The 27,488-nt window shown below is 44.7% G+C and overlaps 1 protein-coding gene across 14 annotated transcripts in view; it reads left to right on the top strand.

Moving 5' to 3' along the window:
* Window positions 1-8,006: 8,006 nt before the first annotated feature.
* The window catches only part of mbnl2 (muscleblind-like splicing regulator 2), a 139,033-nt gene continuing 119,551 nt past the window's right edge, over window positions 8,007-27,488 (top strand). For 9 of the 14 annotated variants that reach the window (XR_015079688.1, XM_085998449.1, XM_085998448.1 and 6 more), the window contains exon 1: window positions 8,007-8,344. The gene's annotated coding sequence lies outside the window, so the exon portion shown is untranslated. Of the gene's footprint in view, window positions 8,345-12,698; window positions 12,823-27,488 lie in introns of all 14 variants that reach the window. The other 5 variants (XM_085998454.1, XM_085998451.1, XM_085998457.1 and 2 more) reach the window with 2 other exon arrangements.

Here is a 27,488-nt window from a genome sequence, read left to right as displayed (position 1 = left end):
CATTCAGCCCCTCGAACCTGTTCTGCCATTCAATTAGAGCATGGCTGATCTGTACCCCAGCTCCATTTACCCACCCTTGTTCCCTATCCCCTGATACCCAACAAAAATCTATTGATGCGATAGCAAAATACTGCGGATGCTGGAAATCCGAAATAACAACAGAAAATGCAGGAAAAACTCAGCAGGCCAGGGCAGCATCCGTGGAGAGAGAAATAGAGTCAACGTTTCAGGTCGAAACCCTTCGTCAGGACTGAAAAAACACAGGAAATGAAATCGATTAAAAGGCCAGTTTGGGAGCTGGGAAATGGGGGATGAGAGAACAAAAGAGAAGTGAAGAGACATTAAGAGGTATTCAAAACCAGACGAGCTGGTGCTAGGACTAGTGGAGAGACAAAAGACAGCTCTAGATCAGGTGTGAAATGCGTTGGCAGAATGAGAGACAGCTGCCATGTGGGAGAGAAAAACAAAGGTGTGGATAAAAAATATATGTAAAAATGTAATAGGGGTAAGGGGTTATGATCTGAAATTGTTGAACTCGATATTGAGTCCGGAAGGATCTCAGTCTTGAACAGTTTAATTGACCCCCAGCATCCGCTGCTTTTTGGGGGAATGAGTTCCAGATTTCCACTACCCTTTATGTGAAAAAGTGCTTCCTGATTTCACTCCTAAGTACAGCAAACTTTGTGCTATCCAGCACCGACGGGACCGAGCTGCTGCCGTTCCCTCAAAACTGCCGGACACTCCAGAGTTAATGTTGAAAGATACGGAGATTCATCTCCGTATGAATCAACAAACCCTAAACAGTCGGCAAGCGTCTCTGTCGCGTCTCTAGCTGAAGCTGTTGCTTAGCTACAGACCTTACAGAGCTTGACTGTTCAAAAAAAAGCAAAGAAAAGAAACGAAAAGAATAAAAAACGGCTCCTGATTTTTGCCGGTGGCTCGAGCTTGCTGGACGGTTCGCCTCCGGATAACTCAAAGTTTCCTGTAGCCCTAATTTGAAGATTATGCCCTCTTGTTTTGGATTCCCCCCACTAAAGGAAATAGTTTCTCTGTATCTACCCTATCAAATCCCTTTATCATTTTAATGAGATCAGCCATGATCTCATTGAATGGTGGAGCAGGCTCGAGGGGCTGAATGGCCTACTCCTGCTCCTATCTTCTATGTTTCTATGTTAAACACCTCGATTAGATTACTCCTCAATCTTGTAAACTCAAGGGAATACAAGCCAGGTTCATGCAGCCTGTCCTCATAAATTAACCTCTCTTTTTATTTCCTTGCTTGATCTTGCCCCTTCAGCACAACACATAGGTTTGTCTGCACAGTATGGACTAATTTTCCACCATTTATAATCAATGGACGGAAAATCTAGTCCATCTGCCTCCTAGTTTAATTAATTCTTCATTAACCTGGTGCAACATTGATCAGGAGAACCCTATGTGTCAATAATCAAACTTAGTACAATAACAACAACATGCATTTATACAGCGCCTTTAATGTAATAAAATGACCCAAAGCATTTCAGAGGAGCGTTATGGAACAAAATTTGACACCGAGCCACATAAGAAGATATTAGGACAGGAGACCAAAAGCTTGGCCAAAGAAGTAGGTTTTAAGGAGCGTCTTAAAGGAGGAGAGGGAGGTCGAGAGGCTGAGAGCTTTAGGGAGGGAATTCCAGTGCTTAGGGTCTAGGCAGCTGAAGGCAATGGTGGAGCGATGAAAATCGGGGATGTGCAAGAGGCCAGAACTGGAGGGGCGCAGAGATCTGGGAGAGTTGTAGGGCTGGAGGAGGTTACAGAGATGGGGAGGGGCGAGGCTATGGAGGGATTTGTAATCAGACCAGGAATGAGCAATGCATATTTTACATATTTCCTTAACTTTATGCTAAAAATCAACTCTGGCAAGATTGCATAGCTCAGTGGGCTAGAACAGATTCTTTACTCCCCTCAGACATACATTTGAATTAGCCCATGAATAATGTCCCTCCAGCCTCTTCTCTGATTCTTCATGGTACCAGCTTGGGAAGGTGTAGTATATTTTCTCGTGGACATGAGACAAATTCAACTATGGTTTGTCACTAAGAGGCCAAAGGAAATGTTTTTTTTCAGAAAATGGGAGAAATTCTGATAGTGATGAATCACTAATATAATCACAGCAATGCTTATTTTTGAAATGTGCAATTTGTGAAATTACGATTTTGGTAGCAGTATTGAAAAAATGATAGCTAAACGCAATACACCTGCAATAATAAGCCTTTAATACTTCTCAAGCAGCTGACAAGGCACTTAACTGGCATACATGTTGGGATGTTCATTAATCCAGCTGCGAGGTGTGCAATTGTACTTATGAATGCTTCAAAGGTAGAGCAGAAAAATCTTCTTTTAGCAGGCAGGCACTGAAAGTTCTTGTGGACTCTGCAATAAAGCCTTGCAAGATACTATTGGCGAGGAAGGATTATCCCCCATGTATGCAGAGGAGGAAGTAAGAATTGGATTTTGTCTCCAAATGTTTAATACAGTGTCAATGACTAGAAGAACTCGAACAGAAGTGAGAAAAAGTTACGTGATTTAAGGATGAGAATTACTGTAAAGTTGCACATGATGTCATACAGGCACATGGTGGACAGCTATAATTGTAAAAAAAAAGAAAGAAAGCAAGCTGCACTGACGGAAATGTTAAGAAGAATGTAACAAGTAAGATACTACAAGCGAAAATAGCAGCATTATGCAAATTGCATTATACATGCCAAGATGGGAGAGAATGCACTGCAAGAAGGAATTTCCACGGAGCAAATCACCAAGTCTCAATCTTCACTGATCTCATGTTTCAAGGCAAAATAGACATATTGACATAAGAAAACTACGAGGCACTTGGTCTGAGTATTAAACAAGGCTTTAATCAACTGTTTCACAACATGGAGATCTAGTTGTCCTTCACTAGTTTCTGTTTACAAAATGTCCTGAGCAAGCTGGGCCCGTGCCCGAGTATTTATACTCTCCCTGGACAGCGCCACCAGCAGGCCGCCCTGTATTATTTCACAAGTCATTTCTACATGAATGGCAAGATTCATGTCACATATAATCCCAGAGTGCTGAGTAAACCAGTCTGTGGACTCCAGGAGCATAAATTGTCGACTCCATAGGAGAAAACTATTGTCCAGCTGTTCAGGAGGGACAGCTTGGAAGCCAAGAGGTGTACAGATCTTGGAAGACAGTGCAGAGCCCATGGTACATATCATAGAATATGATACGCACAATAGGTTACAGGAATATGTCAATATAAAGTACTAGTGCCCAAGCACTATTAGAGCATGTAATGACAATGAGGAACCCATATGGATAAATGTGCTTATTTACTCATAATGTAACATTTGCTCATTCACAGAACCGCTCTGCAGTCAGAATTGAACAGCATCCACCACACCAACTGTCACCACACTTGATTCAGTCACAGCACAAAAACACATACTCCAGAAGATCGTAATGAGGTTCAGGTGTAAGTACAGAGACGCAGCACTGATGATGAAGTAGCAGTGGTAGCTGATGAGGGATTGGCTGGCACAGAGCGAAAGTCTAGCATGCTGAGTTAATGCTACTGGACATATAGACCGTAGCGGGCATGCTTTAAAATGGAGATTGGTAGGGCAGCAGGAAATTGCGGAGCAACTTGCCTCCTTGCACATGACTGTGGAAGGGACGTCTAATACCCAGATATGTACTATGGGTTATCTGCATTATAGACTGCCATTGAGCATGTGGCTACACTGGTGGCATCTGCAGTGCATCCACACTTATGCAGGTCATCGGTACAACAACAACTTGCAGTTATATGGCGCCTTTAACGTAGTAAAATGTCCCAAGGTGCTTCACATTAGAGTTATCAAACAAAATTTGACACTGAGCCACAGGTGGAGATGGGCAGGTGACCAAAAGCTGGTAGATTTTAATAAGTGTCTTAAAGGAGGAGGGAGAGGTTTAAAGAGGGACTTCCAGAGCTTACAGTAGGAGTATCTCTAATGAGTGCTCCCATGACTGCAACAATAACTTTCGAATCCAAACTCCATGATGCAGTCATATCCAGCTTCAACTTACTCGGAAAACAGTCACGGGGAACAACTAGGAAAAGACATGTCCTGTGCTATGCTCAAACATACCTTGGGGCATGGTGAGATATCCTCTGGCAGTAGCATGTGCAGAGTAGCACAAATGCAGCTGGATGACACGGTCAGTGGCAGTTCAGTATTGTCACATAGCTCTGTAAAAAATAACAGTAGGTGCCAGTTCAGAAAGCAATGACCCTACCGCAACTCCGGCAAGGATGCCCATAGCAGTAATGAAGATTCATCGGGATTCGTCAGTAGCAAGGCTCCTGTATCACTTGCAGCTTACGAGTTGCTACTCCAACTAGGGGAGCACATCCACAACCAACTGGGAGAAATTTATCTAGCAGCCAATCGTTATTTTATTAAGCAGGAAAAAAGAAATCAGTGTCCAAAAAAGTCAAAGAAAGTGACAACCTAAAATGTTAGCCTGTAAGTGCCTGAAAGGGCACCGTGGCAATTTGGGCATTGTGGCCTTTAATACCACGGGTAGTGCACTGCTGCTGGCTGAGTGGCCTTGTTAGTCTTCATGGATAAGCACTGCAGTCACAGCATGTCATACCAGAAACCTTTTCACGTACTGCTCCTCCACCATATTAGGGGTGCCAACCCTCCAGGATTGTCCTGGAATCTCCAGGGGAAAAAAAAAAGATTAATCTCCTGGGCACTGCTGGGAGCAAATCAGGAGAAAGATCATAGGGGCATTAAAATAAATTGTGTATATTTTTTCATTTTCATTGAACGCTTTCATTAATTAGTTGTAAAAATATGGGAGCTAGGAAAAAAAGATTGTTTGACCAAGCAGGGTGGTTGAAGGTCATGTGATGAAACCTCCAAGAAGATACCCAATCACAGTTGGCAACCCTACACCATATTCAGGTAGCTGGTGTTTTTTTTTCGTTTATGGGATCTGGACGTCGCTGGCAAGGCCAGCATTTATTGCCCATCCCTAGTTGCCCTTGAGAAGGTGGTGGTGAGCCGCCTTCTTGAACCGCTGCAGACCGTGTGGTGAAGGTACTCCCATAGTGCTGTTAGGGAGGGAGTTCCAGGATTTTGACCCAGCGACGATGAAGGAACGGCGATATACTTCTAAGTCAGGATGCTGTGTGACTTGGAGGGGAACTTGGAGGTGGTGGTGTTCCCATGCGCCTGCTGCCCTTGTCCTTCCAGGTGGAAGAGGTCGTGGGTTTGGGAGGTGCTGCCGAAGAAGCCTTGGTGAGTTGCTGCAGTGCATCTTGTAGATTGTGCGGGTTAGGTTGATTGGCTATGATAAATTGACCCTTAGTGTTTGGGGGATTAAATACGTGGGGTTACGGGGATAGGGTGGGATACGTGTTGGTGTAGGGGTTACGGGGATCAGGTGGGATATGTGTCGGTGCAGGCTCGATGGGCCGAAATGGCCTCTATCTGCACTGTGGGGTTTCTGTGATTTCTGTGACTGCAGCCACGGTGCGCCAGTGGTGGAGGGAGTGAATGTTTAAGGTGGTGAATGGGGTGCCAATCAAATGGGCGGCTTTGTCCTGGATGGTGTCAAGCTTCTTGAGTGTTGTGGCAGCTGCACTCATCCAGACAAGTGGAGAGTATTCCATCACACTCCTTACTTGTGCCTTGTAGATGGAAAGGCTTTGGGGAGTCAGGAGGTGAGACACTCGCCACAGAATACCTAGCCTCTGACCTGCTCTTGTTGCCGCAGTATTTATGTGGCTGGTCCAGTTAAGTTTCTGATCAAGTTTGGGGGGCACGGTGGCATAGTGGTTAGCACTGTTGCCTCACAGCGCCAGGGACCCGGGTTCAAATCTGGCCTCGGGCGACTGTCTGTGTGGAGTTTGCACATTCTCCCTGTGTCTGTGTGGGTTTCCTCCGGGTGCTCCGGTTTCCTCCCACAGTCCAAAGATGTGTGGGTTAGGTTGATTTGGCTATGATAAATTGGCCCTTAGTGTTAGGGGATTAAATACGTGGGGTTACGGGGATAGGGTGGGATATGTGTCGGTGCAGGCTCGATGGGCTGAAATGGCCTCTATCTGCACTGTGGGGATTCTGTGATTCTGTGATCTACTGCCTGGATTAGCACTCACTACGATTTGTCCATCCCCTATGCCCTCACCACTCCTGGACATTCCTCGTCATTGTTATATACCTGCTAATAGCAGCTACACCCAATCTTTCTAGCAAAACTAGCTCTTAGGCTTGGAAAACCCCTTTTTAGTTCCAAGAAGAGTAAATTTTAAACAATGGGTTCGAACACAAACAAACGGGCCTAGGTTTTCTGATCATGACAGCGACGGTAAAGCATCAATTTTAAATGAGTTACCATCAGCTTATTATGATTGGCAAATGTAGGCTGTAGTCACTAAGTATTTCATACTACTTGTTGATCATGGTTAATTTAAATTGACAAAAAAAATTAAAAGATATGATTTCCTGTGGAATTCTCTACCACAGAAGGCAGTGGAGGCCAATTCATTAAATATATTCAAGAAGGAGTTAGATATATTTCTTAAGGCTAAAGGGATCAAGGGATATGGGGAGAAAGCAGGAACCGGGTACTGAATTTGGATGATCAGCCATGATCTCATTGAATGGCGGAGTAGGCTCGAGGGGCCGAATAGCCTACTCCTGTTCCTATCTTCTATGTTTCAGAAATAGTGGTGAGGCAGAAGAGAACTTTTAATATTTTTATTTTTGCTTTGTAAAGATCTTTTGTACTTGGCTTTAAATGTGGTGTTTTGTCATCTAAATGAGATGAATACTTAACTATTGGCATACAGAAAAATGTTGGGAACTTTTATTTGGCGAAAGTTTAATCAGGAACTAGAAGCCCAAGTGATGCCAGGTTGTGCTATATATGGTAGTTTTTCGGTAAAATCTAGCCATTGAAAGTTTTGGGCAATTGAGTGAAACTGTTGAAAAAATTCCAAAAGCTGGATTTTCCTAGAACCTCCCCCCCTACCCGAATCTGTAGTAAATGCAGAAAATTGACATCTCTGTGATTACAGGCATCCTCAATTACAGTCCAGTTGGCATTCATCCTTGCCCAAATCCAGCTAGAGATTTGATATTGAGCTTGACGATTCCTGTCCCGCCACTGCAATGGAAATGTCTTCAAGCTGCAGCTCACCATGCTGGTGCAGTGAAAATGGCGGAGCTAGTAGAATCATTTTGGGTTTAAAAAAAAATGTATTCCAGTCGTGCTTCAAGTTTTTTTTTTGTTTTCAAGATTACAAGTAGAATTTCACCAGCAGGAGCAGCTTCAGTCTGCAGCTGGGTGAGATTGCCGAAGCAGAGCTAACAAGGCAAAGGTTGCAACTGGCAAACTGTCCTACTTCAAGAAACATTCAATTATTTATACAACTTTTTTTCCCCCCGCAGCAAAGGAAAAGAATCAAGAGGAAAATATATTTGGAAGGAATATTGCAAGATGAGAGACCCGCAAGTAGAAACAAGTAACATTCCACCATCTCCCTCCACGAGAAAAAATATGCAAAAAAAAAACATATTTCTTTTGCTGTTGATGAAACTAAATCAACATTTTTATTAAAAAATAAAACATTTACAGGCCTTGTTCTGAGATTGCGCCACAGGCCCAGGCCTCGGTTGCCATGGCGACGGGCCGACCTCCGCCTCCTCCCAACAGAGCGCACCAAGTCCTGTGGCAGCACAGCAGGAGGGGGGGGGATCAAAGTAGGTGGGGGGGAAAAGGAGAGAGAGCAGCGCGGCTGAAACATAAGGAGGTGGGGGGGATTTCTAATAATGGAAAAAAAAATTAGGTGGGGAGGGCGGAAGTTTGAATTAGATGGCGCAAGGTTATATTTGAGAATTGGCAGACTCCGCCCACCCCCTTCCCCGCGGGTGTGCCTTGGTGCGGTCGGCCGAGCTGTCAATCAGACAGAGAGGAGAGGGGGGCGGAGCTTAGCTGCAGTCGGGCGCTGGACGGCGGCGCCTTCACACACGGGAGTTCGATCGCTGGCCCGCCAATCAGTCAGTCAGCCAATCCCTCAAATGTTTGCGGTTTTAAAAACATCGTGAATCCCTTTTCTTCTTCTCCGCCCTCACTATATTTAAAAAAAAATCCGTCACTCCACCTCAGCGTAGTTAAAGTTATTTTTAAAAAATTTCTTCCCACCTCTCCCCATTCCTTTTTTTTGAGTTTCCCGGACGTTTATTTTTTTTGCCAAAACCCCGGGGATTGGAAAGCGATCATCATCATCTGGAGAATTGTAGGGGTGGGGGAAGAAAGCCATGTCCCGGTAAGTTGAGCTTCTTTTGATGTCCCCTGAGTCTGGAGCTGCTGCATCCTCCTCCCCCTCACCCTTTGACTGACTGTGTAACTAGCTTGGGTTCATTTTCATTTCCCTTCTTCTTTCCCCCTTTCTCTCTCTCTCTTTAATATCTAGGATAAAGCTCACACTTTTTAATGTAGAAAACAATATTAAAAAACACATTTATGGTTGCACGTTGCTGACTCACTCGTGTGGGTTGCTCCTCCCTCACCAGGGTCAGCTCCCAAAAAAAACAGAAGGCAAAATTGTCCTCTGTCCTAATCTTTGTATTGACAGAATGAAAAATACTTCTCTATATACTATTTTTATGGTGGAATGCTTTTTAAGATAGAGGGGTCTGGACAGAGTAGATGGAGAGAAACTGTTCCCATTGGCGGAAGGGTCGAGAACCAGAGGACGCAGATTTAAGGCGATTGGCGAAAGAGCCAAAGGCAACACGAGGAAAAACTTTTTTTTACGCAGCGAGTGGTTATGGTCTGCTTGAAATGGTGGCGGAGGCAGATTCAATCGTGGCTTTCAGAAAGGGAATTGGCTACTTGCATACTTGCTCTCGAGTCAGTACAAAGAAGGTTCACTCGGTTAATCCCGGGGATGAGGGGATGGACATATGAGGAGAGGTTGAGTAGATTGGGACTCTACTCATTGGAGTTCAGAAGAATGAGAGGCGAGCTTATTGAAACATATAAGATTGTGAAGGGGTTGGATCGGGTGGATGCGGGGAAGATGTTCCCGATGATGGGTGAAACTAGAACTAGGGGGCATAGTCTTAGAATAAGGGGCTGCTCTTTCAAAACTGAGATGAGGAGGAACTACTTCACTCAGAGGGTGGTAGGTCCATGGAATATGCTGCCCCAAAAAGCTGTAGAAGCTACATCATTACATAAATTTAAAACAGAAATAGACAGTTTCCTAGAAGTAAAGGGAATTAAGGGTTACGGGAAGCGGGCAGGAATTTGGACAGGAGACTAGGTTCGGATCGGTCATGGCCCTGTGGGTAGCGGAGCGGGCCCAGGGGCCGTGTAGCCTGATCCTGCTCCTATTTCGTGTGTCTAATTCTGTTAGATTCAGGAGATGGTTCTGTGATAGTGGATTGGCGGTTAGGATCAGATCAGCCATGATCTTATTGAATGGTGGAGCAGGCTCGAGGGGCCGATTGGCCTACTCCTCCTATTTCTTATGTTCTTATGTTCTAAGTACCTGAAGGAAAAAATTTTGCAGGGCTACGGGGGAAAGGGCAGGGGAGTAGGACTAGCTGAAGTGCTCTCGCAGAGAGCCGGCATGGGCTCGACAGGCCGAATGGCCTCCTTCTGTGCTGTAACCATTCTACAATCTGGGATGGCAAGCCGATTATCAGACTCTATTCATTAGAGGGCAACCAACTGCACTTGCACAAGTATGCAAACTGCTCTTGCTCTCCTCCGAAGTTCATTGCAAAGTGTGTTGCATAAAACTTAAAGGACATGGGCCATTAACCATCTCGCACTCCTTGGCGTGCTCTTTCTGACACCTGGGGAAAATGATGGCCTCTTAGTAACTAGGTGCTTTTTTTTGGGTGGTATTTTGCCTCAATTCAATTCAATTCAATTCAATTTTATTTGTCATATATGCAGCAGACGTGTGTACTGCACAATGAAATGTTGATTTTTACGAGTTCTCCTCAAAGAGAGGGAATGTGAAATAAGGTAGCCCAACTGGATTGTCCAATCCTAAAGTGAAACTTAAATGTAAAGGGAGAGGTTACAAAGCAGGATAGGAACATTAATGTATTCAGAACATGAAATGGAAAGTATTTTGCAAGTTCCAACATGCAAGATTACCACGGGCAGAAGCGTAGGTTGGACTGAACAGGATATAACTATGCACAAAGTTGCTTTGTTCCATTAAAACAAGTGATGTTTCATTTTAAATCTCCTAAACTTGAATGTGATTTAAGTGCTCTAGTTTAAAGATAGAAAATGAAGAAATCAACATGTTTTAATCTAATTTTGGAAAATATTTCACTTTTCAATGTAGAGAATGATTTAATTTATCTGTAGTTTAGTTAAGATGTTAACTGATTCTTTTGGGGTTGTAGCTAGGGGAAAGAGCAGAGAACAATACCATAAATGTGCATATATTTTACCAATTTCTACAAACTAATATCTTCGTAGAAGATGCTATGAGAGGATTTTTATGGGTTGATATTTTGGGTTGGTGAGAAAAATTAAGATTTATTTTACTTTTCCAGCAGGGTACAATTCTTGTAAGTTTTTTTGCAAAATGTACAATAGCGCCATTGATGCAAGTCTTGTCAGGAAGCATAGCATAGTAGAGTTGCAAGATTCTAGTTAAAAGGATGAAAGCATGCAAAGATTATTGAAAAGTCAGAATATTTTTCAAGGTTAGTTTAATTTTTTTTAAGTTGAACTTTCTTGTGCATGGGAGTATCAACTTTAATCTGCAGCATATGAGAGCTATGGTAGAACTAAAACCAGACCAAATTTTAAAATGTCGCTTGGAATAACTTTTGTTTCTTAATAGTAATTTGTCAATCTTGGATCCTAAAATCTTAGTTTTGTAGATATTCTACCAATTGTAAAAGTTCCAAAGAAGAATGAACTGACAGAGGATTCCCAATGTTGAGGGAAAAGATGTGCAGTTGTAAAGTCCAGTCAATGGTGACTATTTTAACATCCAAACAACAAAGAATTTGATTCAGTTGAGCATGTATTGCGATACTTTGGAAATTTATTTAAATCGAGAGATCTGCAGTCTGTTTAAAATGGGTTTTTACAGCTATCGATTCAGATTAGCATTAGGTATATTATTACTGGCTCATTATTAGTACAATTGATATCTACAGTATTATAAAGATCATCAATCTACAGTGACCACCTGTTAATCTCAATAGCAAATTTATAGAGGATCTTTCAACAGGCAGAGTAAGATTTCACCTCGCGTTTCTTTCGTGCTTCAGCATGACCGAGCCTAAAGTGTTTGATGAGAACAATTTATTACTCTGGACTCTGTACCAATGTCATGACCTTTGTGATATTTTATTCAATAGGCCAAGGCCCCACTTGCCTGTTCAGATGGATGTAAAAGATCCCATCGTACTCTTTCCACAGAAGAGCAGGGAGTTCTCCTGGTGTCTTGGCCAACATTTGTCCCTCGCCCATCGCCATCACAACAGATTAACTGGTCATTCATCTCGGCGTTTGTGGGAGCTTGCTATGTGCAAATTATCGGCTGCGTTTGCCTATAAAGCAATAGTGGGGAATCTAGAGCAACATAGAAGATAGGAGCAGGAGTAGGCCATTCGGCCCCTCGAGCCTGCTCCGCCATTCAATGAGATCATGGCTGATCATCCAAATTCAGTACCCTGTCCCTGCTTTCTCCCCATATCCCTTGATCCCTTTAGCCTTAAGAAATATATCTAACTCCTTCTTGAATATATTTAATGAATTGGCCTCAACTGCCTTCTGTGGTAGAGAATTCCACAGGTTCACCACTCTCTGGGTGAAGAAATTCCTCCTCATTTCTGTCCTAAATGGCTTACCCCTTATCCTTAGACTGTGACCCCTGGTTCTGGACTCCTTGATCATCGGGAACATCCTTCCTGCATCTAGTCTGTTCAGTCCTGTCAGAATTTTATAAGTTTCAATGAGATCCCCTCTCACACAGTTGAAATAAAATACAACCTTGCAAGATGAGGAATTTTATGAATGGAATGAGGTGATCTCCGCTCCAGCCAGAAGCAGGTCCAGCTCTCTTGAAGGAGTACAGTGAATCAGCATTCACTGCACGAGCCCGGCAACCTGTTCCACAGGTCCACTATTCTCTGGACAAAGATGATCCGCCTAGCTTCAAACCTAGAATAACAACAGAAAATGCTGGAAATACTCAGCAGGCCAGGCAGCATCCGTGGAGAGAGAAACAGAGTTAACGTTTCAGGTCTGGGACCCTTCACCAGACCTGAAATGTTAACTCTGTTTCTCTCTCCACGGATGCTGCCTGGCCTGCCGAGTATTTCCAGCATTTTCTGTTGCTATTTCAGATTTCCAGCATCCACAGTATTTTGCTATTATATAGCTTCAAACCTAGTTCTGCCCCTTGCGTAATTTACAAGAGTGACTGCTGGTCCTCCCTAACCTATTAAGTTGAAATAATTGGTCCACAAAAACACAATCTAGTCCCTTCATTATTTTATTAACGTCACTCAAATTGCCCCCAAGTCGACGCTTTGTGAAGCATACAGACCCAGCTCTTTGAGGCTATCTGGGTAACTATGATGCTTTAAACTGGGAATTAATCTTCTGGCCCTCCTCTGCATCCTTTCCAGAGCCTCAATATCTCCCACCATGTGAGGAGACCAAAACTGGACACAGTACAGGAAACTCTCTCTTAACCGGCACCTAAATAACCGGAAAACTCTGTTAACCGTCAAAATTCAGGAGTAGGTTCAGGTAAGTTTTACTTCATATTAGTGGCAGTTCCTGGATCTGTGGCTGTGTAACCGGGGATTTGTGCACTTGTTGCTAAGCAACAGGGATGCTTGGTCTGTGGCCGGGGTTCCTGTACCTGTTGCTAAGCAACAGGGAAGCCTGGATTTGTTGCTGTGTACAGAGCTCTCGTACCTTTTAACTATACCTCTCTGTAATCCGGACTTTGTGATAAACCGGCACCACGCCGGTCCCGTTAGTGCCGGATAATAGTAGAGTTTCCTGTATTCTAACTGAGGCCTAACCAGGGTCTTTTACAAGGACAGAAATGGCATGCTTTGTTTTATAGTGAATAGTAGATTTGTGCATCATTCTCCCAGCACCCACATCTAAATCATTAATGAATATCAATAACAAAGGTCCTAACACCAGTCCCTGCAGATCCAAATCCATTGACTGCAACTTTCTGTCTGTGGACATTCAGCCAATTCTCAAACCACTGCAGCAGATTACTTCTAATTCCACAAGATTCTATCTTCTAGAGAAGCCTCTTGTGAGGTAATTTATCAAAAGCTTTCTGAAAGTCCAGGTAGATAATGACTACCGGATTAAACTCCTCCATTAACCTGGTGACACCTTCAAAAATTCCATCAAATTGGTAAAACATAACCTTTTTTCGGAAGCTGTGTTGGCTGTCTCTTTCTCTAAGTGCTCACATAGGGTATGCCTAATGATTCCTTTGAGCATCTTGCCTATTACTGAAGCCAAGTTACCCAGTTCTGCCTTATCACCCTTTTTAAAAATTGGAACTAATGTATGTGATTGGTAATTATAGAATGTGCAATATGTTAAAAGTGCAACTTTTATGTATCTTGAATATTGTGCAGTTTTTAAGATGATGTGCTCTATTTCCTGACATGTTGGAGATGGGTGGCGTGAATTTGAAAATACATCTTTTATCCAGGGGCCTGGTCTGAAAAGCAGGCCGTTTAGTTACAGATTACAGTCCCAGTGCTTTTATCTGCTGTATTAGAACAAAGAATGGTTTACATTAAAGGAGAGTGGGACGTAAGTAAGCTGATTTAATAAATCTCATTAAAGTTTATTATTTTGCTGACTCTAATACTGGGAGGTGACTTATGCTGTCAGAACGTATCCTCCTGATATTATGTAGCAGTGTCTAAAACTCCACAGTCTGTCATTTTCAGATTCAACAATAATTAAATCAAATCAACCTTTCACATGCAGCTGAGTAGCACAGCTGTAATAGGGCTGGATTTACAACCAAATGTACTTCCAGACAGTCCTCGAGCTGTACAACACTTCCAGTTGAAAGCTAAAGTTGTGATGTTTTGCTAGTTCTGAAGAAAAGCAGTCGGCTAGCATTAAGATTCATTTTATGGGGGGGGGGGTGAGGGGAAATGCAAAGGGAAAGGTGAAAATAACGATCTGGTGGTAGAATACGTCTAATCCTTTCAATGAAGTATTTGTTAAAGTAGTGTATTGACTGCATCAAGATTTCCCATTTATTTGAGTATGGGTTAAATATTCTTTAGGGACTGATACTGTACCAAATGTTATAACAATTTGGAGAGATGATTTATTGAAATACAGATCACTCTGCAATAAATCATAGCATGTGAATACAATATAGCCATGGTGAATATTTGCACAGCTTTAGAAAGTTTTCCTCACATAAAGCAATGATTAGATGAACATCCCCACCTTTTTTAAAGCTTGGCCTGCACTTGAAGTAGAGGGGGGGGGGGATTCAAAACAAATCTGCGGAAACATTATTTCAGTGAGCAAATGATAAGTCTATGGAACAGGCTCCCGAGGGAGCATAGACTGTTGACTCATTCAAGTGAACAATAGGTTTATTTCAGAAAACAATATTTTGGGATACAGTATGAGTAATCTGAGGCATGACATATGGTAAGTGTAACATGCTCGGGAGGAACAGGTGACTTTGAACCTAATGATTCCCAAATCGCTCCACCGCTGGGGGGGTTTTCTTGTCTCATGTCTGGGTCTGTTGTAGACTCATTGATAGTGATTGATTGCAATGATTAGTCAACAACTCCATTATTGTTGTATCATGTGACTACCAGGACGGAGGAAGGCGAACTAGATCTTTTATCATCTAGTCGTTCCTATATTCTATGTTCCTATTGACGTACTATAAAATCTTCACGTTTCACCATTCTGAACTTGCATGCAATGTTTTATATTAAAACTGGCCATTTCACAGCAACATGTGACAAGTACATTTTCCTCTATATGGTCCTTAACCAGAGATTTATATAACTGCAGCATAACTACTACCCCATTTGTATTCCAGCCCCCTTGAGGTAAAGGCTACCATTCCATTAGCCTTTTAAATTAATTTGTGTACCTTAATGAGGATTGGAGCGCCTGTCTTCACTGGCCACTTGTTACTACAGATAATGACAAATTGTGAAAGGGCTGTATCAGTAACTTTTTAAAAATAGAAATAGTAAAAGTTTTGCTATACTTGCTGTACATCATACTTGCTGTACATGGGTCTAATTAGAGAGTGTGATCCAGATACTGAAATAAAATGATGAATAGCCTGGTAACTAGTTATGGCATCAGATTCTCACCCAGTAGACTTGAGTTTGAATCCGAGCTTTGACTGTTCTTCGGCCTTTACTTCACTGTCTTCATGGGTGTTTTGTTATTGTTTGGGAGGGGAGGAGAAATGTCCTAAATTTAAAAGGGAATAAAAATATTCAGGTATCTCCATAGTTAAATTGTATTTTGTTTGGTCTCAGTTGTATCTATTTCTCAATTATCTTGCTACCGCTATGATCTATCTGGACAAAACAACAGTTCAGGACATAAGTTTGATTTTCCTGTATAGTATACACAGTGTAGTATATACACGTCAGCTGTGGCTCAGTGGGTCGCATTCTCGCCTCTGAGTCAGAAGGTTGTGGGTTCAAGCCCCACTCCAGGGGCTTGAGCACAAAAAAACTAGGCCGACACTCCCAGTGCAGTGCTGAGGGAGTGCTGCACTGTCGGAGGTGCCGTCTTTTGGATGAGACGTTAAACCCAGGGCCCCGTCTGTTCTCTCAGGTGGACGTAAAAGATCCCACGGCACTATTTGGAAGAAGAGCAGGGAAGTTCTCCCCGGTGTCCTGGGGCCAATATTTATCCCTCAATCAACATCACTAAAACAGATTATCGGGTCACTATCACATTGCTGTTTGTGGGAGCTTGCTGTGCGCAAATTGGCTGCCGCGTTTCCCACATTACAACAGTGACTGCGCTCCAAAAAGTACTTTGTTGGCTGTAAAGCGCTTTGGGAAGTTTGGTGGTTGTGAAAGGCGCTGTAGAAATGCAAGCCTTTTATACGTTCTTTTGGTATTTGTGCTGACCTAACCTGTTACTGCAGATGAAATGTTTCATGTTGAGTGAAATGTCTTACAGGCAGAGGCGGAAGGATGTAATTCTTAAACAGATTTGTCTTGTATATAACTACCAATAGAACAAGTGCAAGACCTTCATTCACCAGTTGAGTGGCTTGCAAAGGGTTGGGGGCTTTCTCGCAGGGTTCGGACAATTTAGGGAAATAATTTTTTTTTAAAGTTGTGGAGAGTATCTCTGATTAGGCATAGAACTTCACCTATTTAGAAGAAAATTACAGGGTTGTTACTGCTGACTGAAATGATGCTATTAGGAGAAGGTCAATTTCAGATGCTCCTGTATGCATTGACTTTGAAGAGCTAATGATCAGCATTACGAGCTAGGACACGCCTTCTGGTTTGTTCTTTAACCCCTACTGTATTGCATCTTGTGTGCTTGTCTTTGTGTAGGAGAAACTTAATTGAAGCAACAAAGAAACTGGTGCGATAACTATTACTCTTGAATTACCATTGTCATACTGCATTGAAATGAAACTAGAGATCTATTTGATTCATAGTGGATCTTCTGTGGCATTGCCCATGGTGAAGCCGAGTAGGCACCCACTCTCGGCTATGTGTTCATTTCGTGGTGTTTCTATCTTCTCTTTTGCTTGTTTTCCTTTCACTCTCCCTCCCTTTTTTTGGTCCACTTTTTTTCTCTTTTTCCCTTTCTTTTTGGTCATTCCTCTTTTTATCTTTCTTTTTCTCTGTATCCCTTCTTCCCCTTTTTTTCCCTAGTTTTTTTTTTCTTCTGCCATTCTCTCCAGGATGTGGTGAGGGGAAGGGAACTGCTAAGTTCTGTGAGGTCGTGAAGGAAGCTGCTGAGGTCCTCGGTTGCATTTTCTGATGGGTGCAGGGTGCTGATTGCAAAGAAGGATCCTCACCCGAGCTGTAGGCCAGCAGGTTGTGCGTGCCTTTTGGGCCACAGGTGGGGGTGTATGATGTAGGGCACAGGCTGTATTTTCTAGTGGCAGCTGTGGAAACAAAGTCTCACACAAACAAAATCTTCTCTCCTTCTTAGGCAGTCCCTCGGAACCGAGGATGACTTGCTTCCACACTAAAAATGAGTTCTCAGGTGACTGATGAGTCCAATGCGGGACCTGCAGTCTCTGTCACAGGTGGGGCAGACGGTGGTTGAAGGGGCGGGTGGGTGGGGTTCTTGGGTTGACGTGCGCTCCTTGCACTGCCTGCGCTTGGCTTCCGCTTGCTTCCACAAACAAAATGAAGGATAAGGATAGAGGCAAATTAAAAAAAATTCAGCAGGGTTGGGATTTGGGAGTATAGCGAGGCCAGGGAAAGAGGAAAACAAAAAGTGGGGCTGAGAGGAATTTTTAATTTAAATATATATTTTTGCACAGCAGCCAACAGCAGGAGCAGAGAGGAGAGGAATTTTTACATTACATACAAGTGCCAAACAAATTGGTGAAGTACAAAATTTCGCCTAGATTGGACTACTTCTGAATAAAAGTGTTGTCCCATTTTAAATAGAAAATCTATGTCTGTCTTCAAATCAAATCAAATCAACTTTTATTGTCATTGTTAGTGCACAAGTGCAGTACAACGAAATGTAGGCTTGCGGCTCCCGAGAGTGTACATTTAGATTAAGACATTTAAACATTCAACATACATTTGGCTTGTAATACATTAACATAAACATAACCATAATAAAGTGCATTGGCGGATGTGCAGGCTTTAGAGTTTATTTGTGGAGTTCAGTAAGGTGACAGCCCTGGGAAAGAAGCTATTCCTAAATCTGGTCGTACGGGTGCGAATGCATCTGTAGCGTCTCCCAGATGGTAGGAGGGCGAACAGACTATGGCTGGGGTGGGTAGGGTCTTTGATGATGGACCGTGACCTCCGTAAACAGCGTTTCTGGTATATGTGCTCTGGTCGGTAGCCGGGTGCCGGTAATGCGTTGGGCAGTTTTGACTACCCGCTGCAGGGCTTTCCGGTCATAGGAGCTACAGCTGCCATACCATACTGTGATACAGTTCGTCAGGATGCTCTCTATTGTGCAGCGGTAAAAGTTAGAGAGGATCAGGGGTGACAGGTTACATCCCTTCAGCCCCCTTAGGAAATATAGGCGCTGCTGGGCCTTCTTCACCAGAGAGGAGGTACTGAGGGACCAGGAGAGGTCTTCCGTGATGTGGACTCCCATGTTTTAAATTTTTCTCTTTCACATTTTTAAAAGGCGTTCTGGATTCTGCTTCCACCACTTTCTGGTAGTCACATGATCTAACAAACCTATGCATAGAAAAAATCTCTTAACCTCACCCTTTATTCTTTTGATGATCTTAAAATTCATACCCATTAGTTACCAGTGCAAATAGTTTTTCCTAATTGATGTTCAAAATTAAGGTTTTGATAGCTTGAGAGGATGATCAGGTGACCCTGCACCATCTGCTGATGTGACCGGGAGCTGTTACAGGCCAGTGGAGATGTTCATGTTTGAAGTCCCACTAGAGCGTCACCTAGTGGTGTAACCAGTAAGTGTTGATATTTTAACATTGGTATTCCTGTAGGACATGTTTCCATTGCAGGTTTCAGTGAACACGATGTAAGAATTGTAATATATAGATGTACTTGTATCTGCTCAGATGTCAACAGGTCTGTATCAGCTTGCTCGGGAGGGAAGGACTTTCAAATAGTGTGTGGGAGGGAACTGTGCCTCTCATTTCATTAAGTCTTTAGGAAGGTTCATTATTAGCAAGCAGTCTTGACAAAGGGGTTTCGACCTGACACGTTGACGCTATTTCTCTCTCCACGGATGTTGCCTGGCCTGCTGAGTTTTTCCAGCATTTTCTGTTGTTATTTCGGATTTCCAGCATCCGCAGTATTTTGCTATCGTCATTATTAGCAAGACCTTGAAGTGTAACTTGTAGCAAGTTGATTTGAAGGTACTTTGACAGAAACACGCTAAAACAATTAGTAGTGTTGAAATTTGTCATGGTGCTGAGCAACTCCTAATCAAAGTTCGTTCCGTGCTGATGCACTTAGTACACAAGTAATGTGTCAAGAATGCTAATGCACTCAAATATACAAGTAAAAATGGTGTGACTGAGGTACACTATTTTCAACTGTAGTAAATACTAAAGTTGATAACTACAAGTATGTGTTTGAGAGTCAGAATGGAAGTGGCCACACAGGTTCCCTCAGATACAGAATAATATAATTGTACAGGAAACTCTCGATTTACCGGCACCTAAATAACCGGAAATCTCTGTTAACCGGCAAAATTCAGGAGTAGGTTCAGGTAAGTTTTAGTAGCCGTTCCTGGAGCTGTGGCTGTGTCACCGGGGGTTCCTGCACTTGTTGCTAAGCAGCAGGGACGCTTGGTCTGTGGCCGGGGTTCCTGCAGCTGTTGCTAAGCAACAGGGAAGCCTGGATTTGTTGCTGTGTATGGAGCTCTCGTACCTTTTAACTATACCTCTCTGTCATCCAGACTTTTTGATAAACCGGCACCACGCCGGTCCCGTCGGTGCCGGATTAAAAAAAAGAGTTTCCTGTACATGAATCAGAACAGACTTTAGGTGGCAGACTTGGAGGAGAGTATGATTCAATTGTTAAATTTGTAGGTCAACCTGGTGATATTTTTTGGCCCTTGATAACGCATTGTTATACTCATCAAAGGAGGTCAAGAGAATTTGAAGGTGTAAGGGTAAGAATAATCCTGAATAGACCGAAGAAGCATATACTCAGCTACTTTTGTATTGGTTAATTGCTTTGCTAATGCTGCCCAATTCATGGGTGTGGACCGACTGACGACAAGCCCGAAGTAAACGTAATACAAAAGGTAAAATACTGCGGATGCTGGAAATCTAAAATATAAACAGAAAATGCTGGAAATACTCAGCAGTTCAGGCAGCCTCAAAGTATACTTGCTGGATTCACTTAAATTGGTGGCCAGGAAGATCGTGTTTTTTTTTTAAACCAGCTTTAGGGAATCTGGAGAGTTCACTTTGGGGCTGTCGCTGGCTGCAGCAGACCTATGCATTGGGAAGCAGTGACTACAGCACAAGTTTCATGCAGTATGAAAGCCGCTTTTGTCCGGTGCCTTCCCCAGTTGTCACAATTATTCTGCTGGTGAACAAGACAGTCTTTCAGAATAATAATGGTAATAACTGTTTTTATTTCTGTTTGGTGCTGTGTGAGTACTGCCAGCTTCTGATGCCTACAATTTAAAAATGAGTCTTTGTTGCTGCCAGCTTTAACAAATCCAGCAAGCTTACTTTGTTGTTACTACTGGCTGCCTAAGACCCACACGTAGGGGAGCCAGCAGCAGCAGCATGGCACTTAGGTACTGTAAAAGCATCTTTAGCCTGAGCCTACTCGATGCTTTGAGTAGCTAACTGTACCATTTATATAGGGGGAAAAGGAAAGACTTGCATTTCTACAGGGCCTTTCACGACCACCGGATGTCCCAAAGCACTTTACAACCAATGAAGTACTTTTTAATGTGTAGTCACTGTTGTAATGTAGGAAATGTGACGGCCAGTTTGCGCACAGCAAGCTCCCACAAACAGCAATGTGATGATGACCGGATAATCTGTTTTGGGGATGTTGATTGAGGAATAAATATTGGCCAGGACACTAGGGATAAGAGCCGACTTCTGTCTCCACTAGAGCCGACTTCTGTCTCCACTAGTCCTATCACCATCACGTCTGGTTTTGAATACCTCTTAATGTCTCTTCACTTCTCTTTTGTTCTCTTCCAGCCCCCAACCCGGCCTTTTAATCTGTTTCATTTCCTGTGCTTCTTCAGTCTTGACGAAGGGTTTCGACCTGAAACGTTGACTCTATTTCTCCCTCCACGGATGTTGCCTGGCCTGCTGAGTTTTTCCAGCATTTTCTGTTGTTATTTCGGATTTCCAGCATCCGCAGTATTTTGCTATCGCACTGGAGATAACTCCCCTACTCTTCTTCGAAATACTGCCATGGGATCTTTTACGTCTAACTGAGAGGGCAGACGGGGCCTCGGTTTAACGTCTCATCCAAAAGACAGCATCTCGACAGTGCAGCGCTCCCTCAGCACTGCACTGGGAGTGTCAGCCTAGATTTTTGTGCTCAAGTCCCTGGAGTGGACTTAAACACACAACCTTCTGACTCGGAGGCGAGGGTGCTACCCACTGAGCCACGGCTGACAGCTTAGTATTCACTCCTCTTCGCCCCCCCCCCTCCCCCCCAAAAAAACCTTTCATAAAAATATATATAATGCAGATAATTTGCAATATGGTTTTGTTATAAGTTTTTTCCATTTTGTAATTTATATTCACTTTCGTAAAATGAACAATGGAGAGGAGTGGTAGTGATTTTACTGCCAAGTTAAACATTAATATGTTATTTGTAATATTGGCCTGTCTGAATAAAAAGATACATGTACTGTGGCTTTTGCTATTCAGACGATTTTTATGGGCCTAACACTGACTTAATCTGTGCAGCACAACTCTTAGAATGACTCAGCGATTGGTTCCAACTATGGTATAACTAGCTGAAGTGCCCGGCGGTGCCGAGGCTTTTTCGAGGGCATGTTGTTGCTGGAAGAGAGAGAGAGAGCGCGACTGGGGGGGGAAGAGAGAGCGCGACTGGGGGGGGGGGAAGAGAGAGCGCGACTGGGGGGGGGGGGAAGAGAGAGCGCGACTGGGGGGGGGAAAGAGAGAGCGCGACTGGGGGGGGGAAGAGAGAGAGCGCGACTGGGGGGGGCAGAGAGAGCGAGCGGGTGGGGGAAGAGAGAGAGAGCGGGTGGGGGGAAGAGAGAGAGAGCGGGTGGGGGAAGAGAGAGAGAGCGGGTGGGGGGAAGAGAGAGAGCGGGTGGGGGAAGAGAGAGAGCGGGTGGGGGGGAAGAGAGAGAGAGCGGGTGGGGGGGAAGAGAGAGAGAGAGCGGGTGGGGGGGAAGAGAGAGAGAGCGGGTGGGGGGAAGAGAGAGAGAGCGGGTGGGGGGAAGAGAGAGAGAGCGGGTGGGGGGAAGAGAGAGAGAGCGGGTGGGGGGAAGAGAGAGAGAGCGGGTGGGGGGAAGAGAGAGAGCGGGTGGGGGGAAGAGAGAGAGAGCGGGTGGGGGGAAGAGAGAGAGCGGGTGGGGGGAAGAGAGAGCGGGTGGGGGGAAGAGAGAGCGGGTGGGGGGGAAGAGAGAGAGCGGGTGGGGGGGAAGAGAGAGAGCGGGTGGGGGGGAAGAGAGAGAGCGGGTGGGGGGGAAGAGAGAGAGCGGGTGGGGGGAAGAGAGAGAGAGCGGGTGGGGGGAAGAGAGAGAGAGCGGGTGGGGGGAAGAGAGAGAGAGCGGGTGGGGGAAGAGAGAGAGAGCGGGTGGGGGAAGAGAGAGAGAGCGGGTGGGGGAAGAGAGAGAGAGCGGGTGGGGGGAAGAGAGAGAGAGCGGGTGGGGGGAAGAGAGAGAGAGCGGGTGGGGGGAAGAGAGAGAGAGCGGGTGGGGGAAGAGAGAGAGAGCGGGTGGGGGGAAGAGAGAGAGAGCGGGTGGGGGGAAGAGAGAGAGAGCGGGTGGGGGGAAGAGAGAGAGAGCGGGTGGGGGGAAGAGAGAGAGAGCGGGTGGGGGGAAGAGAGAGAGCGGGTGGGGGGAAGAGAGAGCGGGTGGGGGGAAGAGAGAGAGCGGGTGGGGGGAAGAGAGAGAGCGGGGGGGGGGCCCAGGCCGAGAGCCCCGCTCTCCGAGCCCCGCCCCCCCCCCCGGCCAAGAGCCCCGCTCTCCGAGCCCCGCGCGGCCCCCCCCCCCCCCCCCCCCGGCCGAGCCCGATTGCGGCTCTGAGAGACGGCCGTCGGCCGAGCCCCGCCCCCCCCCCCCCCCGGCCGAGCCCAATTGCGGCTCTGAGAGACGGCCAGCGGCCGAGCCACGCCCCCCCCGGCCGAGGCCGATTGCGGCTCTGAGAGATGGCCGGCGGCCGAGCCACGCCCCCCCACCCCCCCCCCCCCCCCCCCGCCGAGCGCGGAATAGAAACGCCGCGTCTCACCTGCTCCTGCTGCGCGCGCACCCTGACCCTCGTGGCTGACGCCGTTGCCCTGGGTAACGTGACACGGTGGGGGGGGGCGTGAGGAGCTTAGCAGCAGCCCAGTTACCTAGCTCGGGCCTGGCTGGCAAGAAAGGCCCAGGCTTTCAGGCCTAAGAAAAAAACGGGCAAAGGTAGGAAAAAGAATGTTCAGGTTAGATAAAATATTTACAAATGAGTGATTTATTTTAAAGAATTTAATAAATTGAATTTTATTTTGCTGGAAATGTATATTTGAAAAGAAAGCCGCAGAAAGCAGGAAAAGAATGGAAGCAAGATGGCGGCTACTCGCCTCGGTTCAGAACGATAAGGCCCGCCCACACACGCACCGATTGGTCGACCGTCAGGTCACCAAAGCGTAGGATTGGTCAATCGTCCCGTCACTCGACCGTAGGAGGGCCCGGCCGCACGCGGCAGCAAGCCGCCGTACGATTGGTCGACCTCGAGGTCACTCTGTCGCTAATTAGTGGATAATGAGATGCTAATGAGCGGAATGTTGAAGGTTTTTGGGATACCGCGGGCGCGATTTTAGCCCGGCCGAAGCGTAAATACGCTTAAAACCGTCTCGGAAGCGTAAGCGTTCTTTGGAGGTATCTCTCGCGTAGGTACGCCCTGTAACTTTCGAGCGCATAGCCCGCCAGACGCACAGGCGATGACAGACAGAATGACAGATCGACCGATTTATATTTATATATATATAGATGAATAGCACCTTTGGTCAGAAGTGATAGCAATCACTACAAATTTTGGTTTGAATCAACATCTCGCATTATATTAAACAGTACATGTTATTTCCTGAATTTTCCATGTTATAATGAAAAGCATGCTGTTTTTTAATGGTGAGTTTAACTCAGTCAAGATGGCAAAAGAATATTCATTAACAGTACCACTAGCACAAAATGTTTAATGCAGGAATGTGGAATAAATTTGCAGATTAAAGGAAAAAGAAAATCTTGGGGAGTGTATACTCTCTTCAAAGTACACCCCCCCCCCCCCCCCCAACATGTTCATGGTGAAAAGAGTTATAAAAATATTTATTACCTTTTTTAAAAGGATGTTAAATTTCCTGCCCTAATATATAACCATTATTATTTTGGGTCTCCTTCCCTATCGGATCAGTCCAGTGGTCTTACTGAGGAGAAAAGCTGCCTGGGCCAGACCGGGTAAGGAAGGCAGATTTCCTTCCATAAATTAGTGAACCAGATGGGCTTTTATGACAATCCGGTAGTTTCATGGTTAGCATTACTGACACTAGTTTTTTATTCCAGATTTATTTAATTAACTGCATTTAAATTCCCCAGCTACCGTGGTGGGATTTGAACTCGTGGATCATTAGTCCAGGCCTCTGGATTACGAGTCCAGTAACAGAACCACAATGCTGCCGTACCCCCTATTACAGGAAACTTTGGTTTATCCGGCGGTTAACTGTCCGGAATGCTCGAGCCACCGGCAAAAATCAGGAGCCATTTCGTTAGGTTTTTTTCCTTTTCATTGCTTTTTTTCCCCACCAGTCAGGCTCTGCAAGGTCTCGCTGAAGCTGTTGCTAACCTACAGAGACGCTTGCAAGGTACGGCCGACTGTTTAGAAGCTGTTGCTAAGCAACAGGGTTTGTTGCCAGATACGGAGCTCAAAGTCTCAGTATGTTTCAACATTAGCGCTGGTTTGTCCGGCAACTTTGATGGGACGGCAACAGCTTGGTCCCGTCGGTGCCGGCTAGCACAAAGTTTCCTGTAATGGGATTCAGAAGTATCAGGTCAGTCTGGGAGCCAACTGACTCTGGGGAAAACGCACTTGGGCAAAGTGTGCAGCATACCCAGCCAGTTGCAAGTTTTTTCCCCCAAGATCAGGTGGCCCTGGTTTGCCTGATACAAGGTAGCATTAAATTAATTCGCTTGAATGCTCTTGGAGTGGGTCCTGTAAATGGTGGGTGTTTGGTTAGGAAATGTAAGGTTCTCGCTTTGAAAAAGAAAAGGTAATTTTTTTTTACATGATCATTGAAGAGGAAATACTATCTCCTATATTCCAACCCCCCCCCCCCTCCACCCCTAGACTTTCTTTTCCCCTTTAATCTTAATGCCCTTCCAACAAGTGTAGACATAGGAATTTAAAGCTTTAGGGCTTACTGACATCTTGGGCTTAAACTTTCAGTGTTAGCTCTGAACTTTTATGTTTGAGCCTGATTGTTGCCCAATAACATTATTGACATGAACAGACAAAAAAAGACAGGATGCCCCACCCTTGGCTGTGATTTAAAATGTAATCGTTACAGGCTCTGTTCGAACAAAGCCATCCTGTTTGGAAAATGCCTCCACAAGAATATACAGTACTGAATCCTTATCAAAAGAAAGTGTTCATGGAATTTAATGTGTACTGTAAAGTCTGTAGGTATTATGGCGAATTAATACACAGACTACAAGAGTAACTTTAACAGGACTTTACTATTCGAAGGTCAGGGCGAATCTGCCCAATAAATCCTGACACAGCACTTATATACCGGTGTGGTCACCGTCGGTATTACAGTATATAGCAGCCAAGATCAAATAGTGCCACACCTAAAATAGTTCTCTTAAAGGGGGACGGTTACATACAATAGTTCTCTTAAAGGTAGAACAGTTACATACACTACAATCCTCCCTTTTTAGCTTACAACATACTTATTCCCCATTAAACATAACATATATTCACTTCATGTAAAAACAGTTCACAGATTTAGTCTCTGCGGAAAACAGTTCACAGATTCAGTCTCTGCGGGAAACAGTTCACAGATTCAGTCTCTGTGGAGGCGTCTCCTGTGCTTCTTGACTCGGTCCGGACAACGCCTCTGTGGTGTAGCAGTTCCTTGTGGTGTAGTCGGTTCACGTTGCTGGAGTGACTCATCCAATAGTCCTTCCCTAACTTAACAGCTTGAACTTCCGTCACTTCTGAACCAGCATTGTTGACTTTTACAAACAGCTAGATTGCCTTGGGAAGTTTCTCTACTTCCCAACTGATTTGGCTCCGTTCGGAGGGACCACGTGCGTGATCTGGTAGAGATGATAATGGTTCAGATGGTCATCGTCTTCTGCTTCATCTTTTCCTTTTCTGCTTCCTGGAGACTCTCTGGGCTCCACTGTCAGCTGCCAGTAGTAGCGCCACCATCTCCCGATGTTCCTTAGACTTTAGGTGATTCATCATGGTTTCGGCACTTTGGGAGTTTTCAGCACAAGCTGGGCAGACCAGGTCATCGTAATATTCAGTGTCGCTCAACAGGTCATGGTAATATTCGGTGTCGTCCTGAGCTAGACCAGCGAGAGGGTCTTCTATTTCCTCCTTACCCAGCTGGACGTTAGCCAACTTTTGTTCCAAATCCAGACATCTTTCCTGAAGAGACTTCTTCATGCGTTCAGCTTCATCCCGCTTTTCCTGGGCTTCCTGCAAGTCTTTTACTAATGACCTCATTTGTGATTTCAATACTTCAACTTCATTCGGAGATTGATTGATCGGACTATTCAATCCTTCTACTGACGTAGCTGTTTCAGCATTCCGTTGTTCTACATTGACGCGAGTCAGCGTACTTTTGGCATCCAAGGGCTGCTCTGCTGCAGTCTTCTCAGTCTGTGTTGCCACCTCAGCTATTTCAATAACTTTTGAGAGCTCCGAACCCCTTTTTGAAGATTGAGGCTCGTGTTCAAGTTTTTTCCATTTTAGAGTCTTGTCCCTCAGCATATGAAGGAGTTGGCTGACTGTTAATTCTTCTGCCATCATCCGTTTCCCATTAGCTGCAGGGCTGTTTATAACCTTGCTTCAGAGTCTGAGCTGATTGTCTGCACCGAGTCCTCACTCGTTACTGCTTTTAGGTAGTGCCATTCCATGTTTATTTTCTTGATCCACTCCCGTCCTAGAAGTGGTGGTCCTCCCTCAGGTAGTACATATAAATCCATTCCTGGGTGTTCTTTGCCCCTGTCTCTCACCTTGACTCTTATCTTTCCCATGGGGTATATTTTATGCCCCATGTATGTCTGCAATACAAACTTAGTATCTCTCAAGGGTATATGTGAGAATAGCCGGTTGTAATCCTTTCGATTTATGACTGATAGGGCTGATCCTGTGTCCAATTCCATTTTCACTCGGACTCCGGCTATTTTTAGCATGACCCATATAGTTTGTAGGTCGGTTTCTTTACTCACATTGTGAATTCTCAGACTACACAGTTCCTGGCCGTTTGGGTCTGAATCCGAATTCTGTTCATCTGAACTCTTCTCAGCCACCTTGTGTACCTTGTTGTACTTTTCCTGCG

This window comes from Somniosus microcephalus, chromosome 10, assembly GCF_052327205.1.
Source record: "Somniosus microcephalus isolate GS21.2 chromosome 10, FLI_Smic_1.0, whole genome shotgun sequence".
In the NCBI taxonomy this organism is placed as follows: domain Eukaryota; kingdom Metazoa; phylum Chordata; class Chondrichthyes; order Squaliformes; family Somniosidae; genus Somniosus; species Somniosus microcephalus.
The sequence above is the reverse complement of the archived record's forward strand: the minus strand, read 5'-3'. Positions and strand labels throughout refer to the sequence as shown.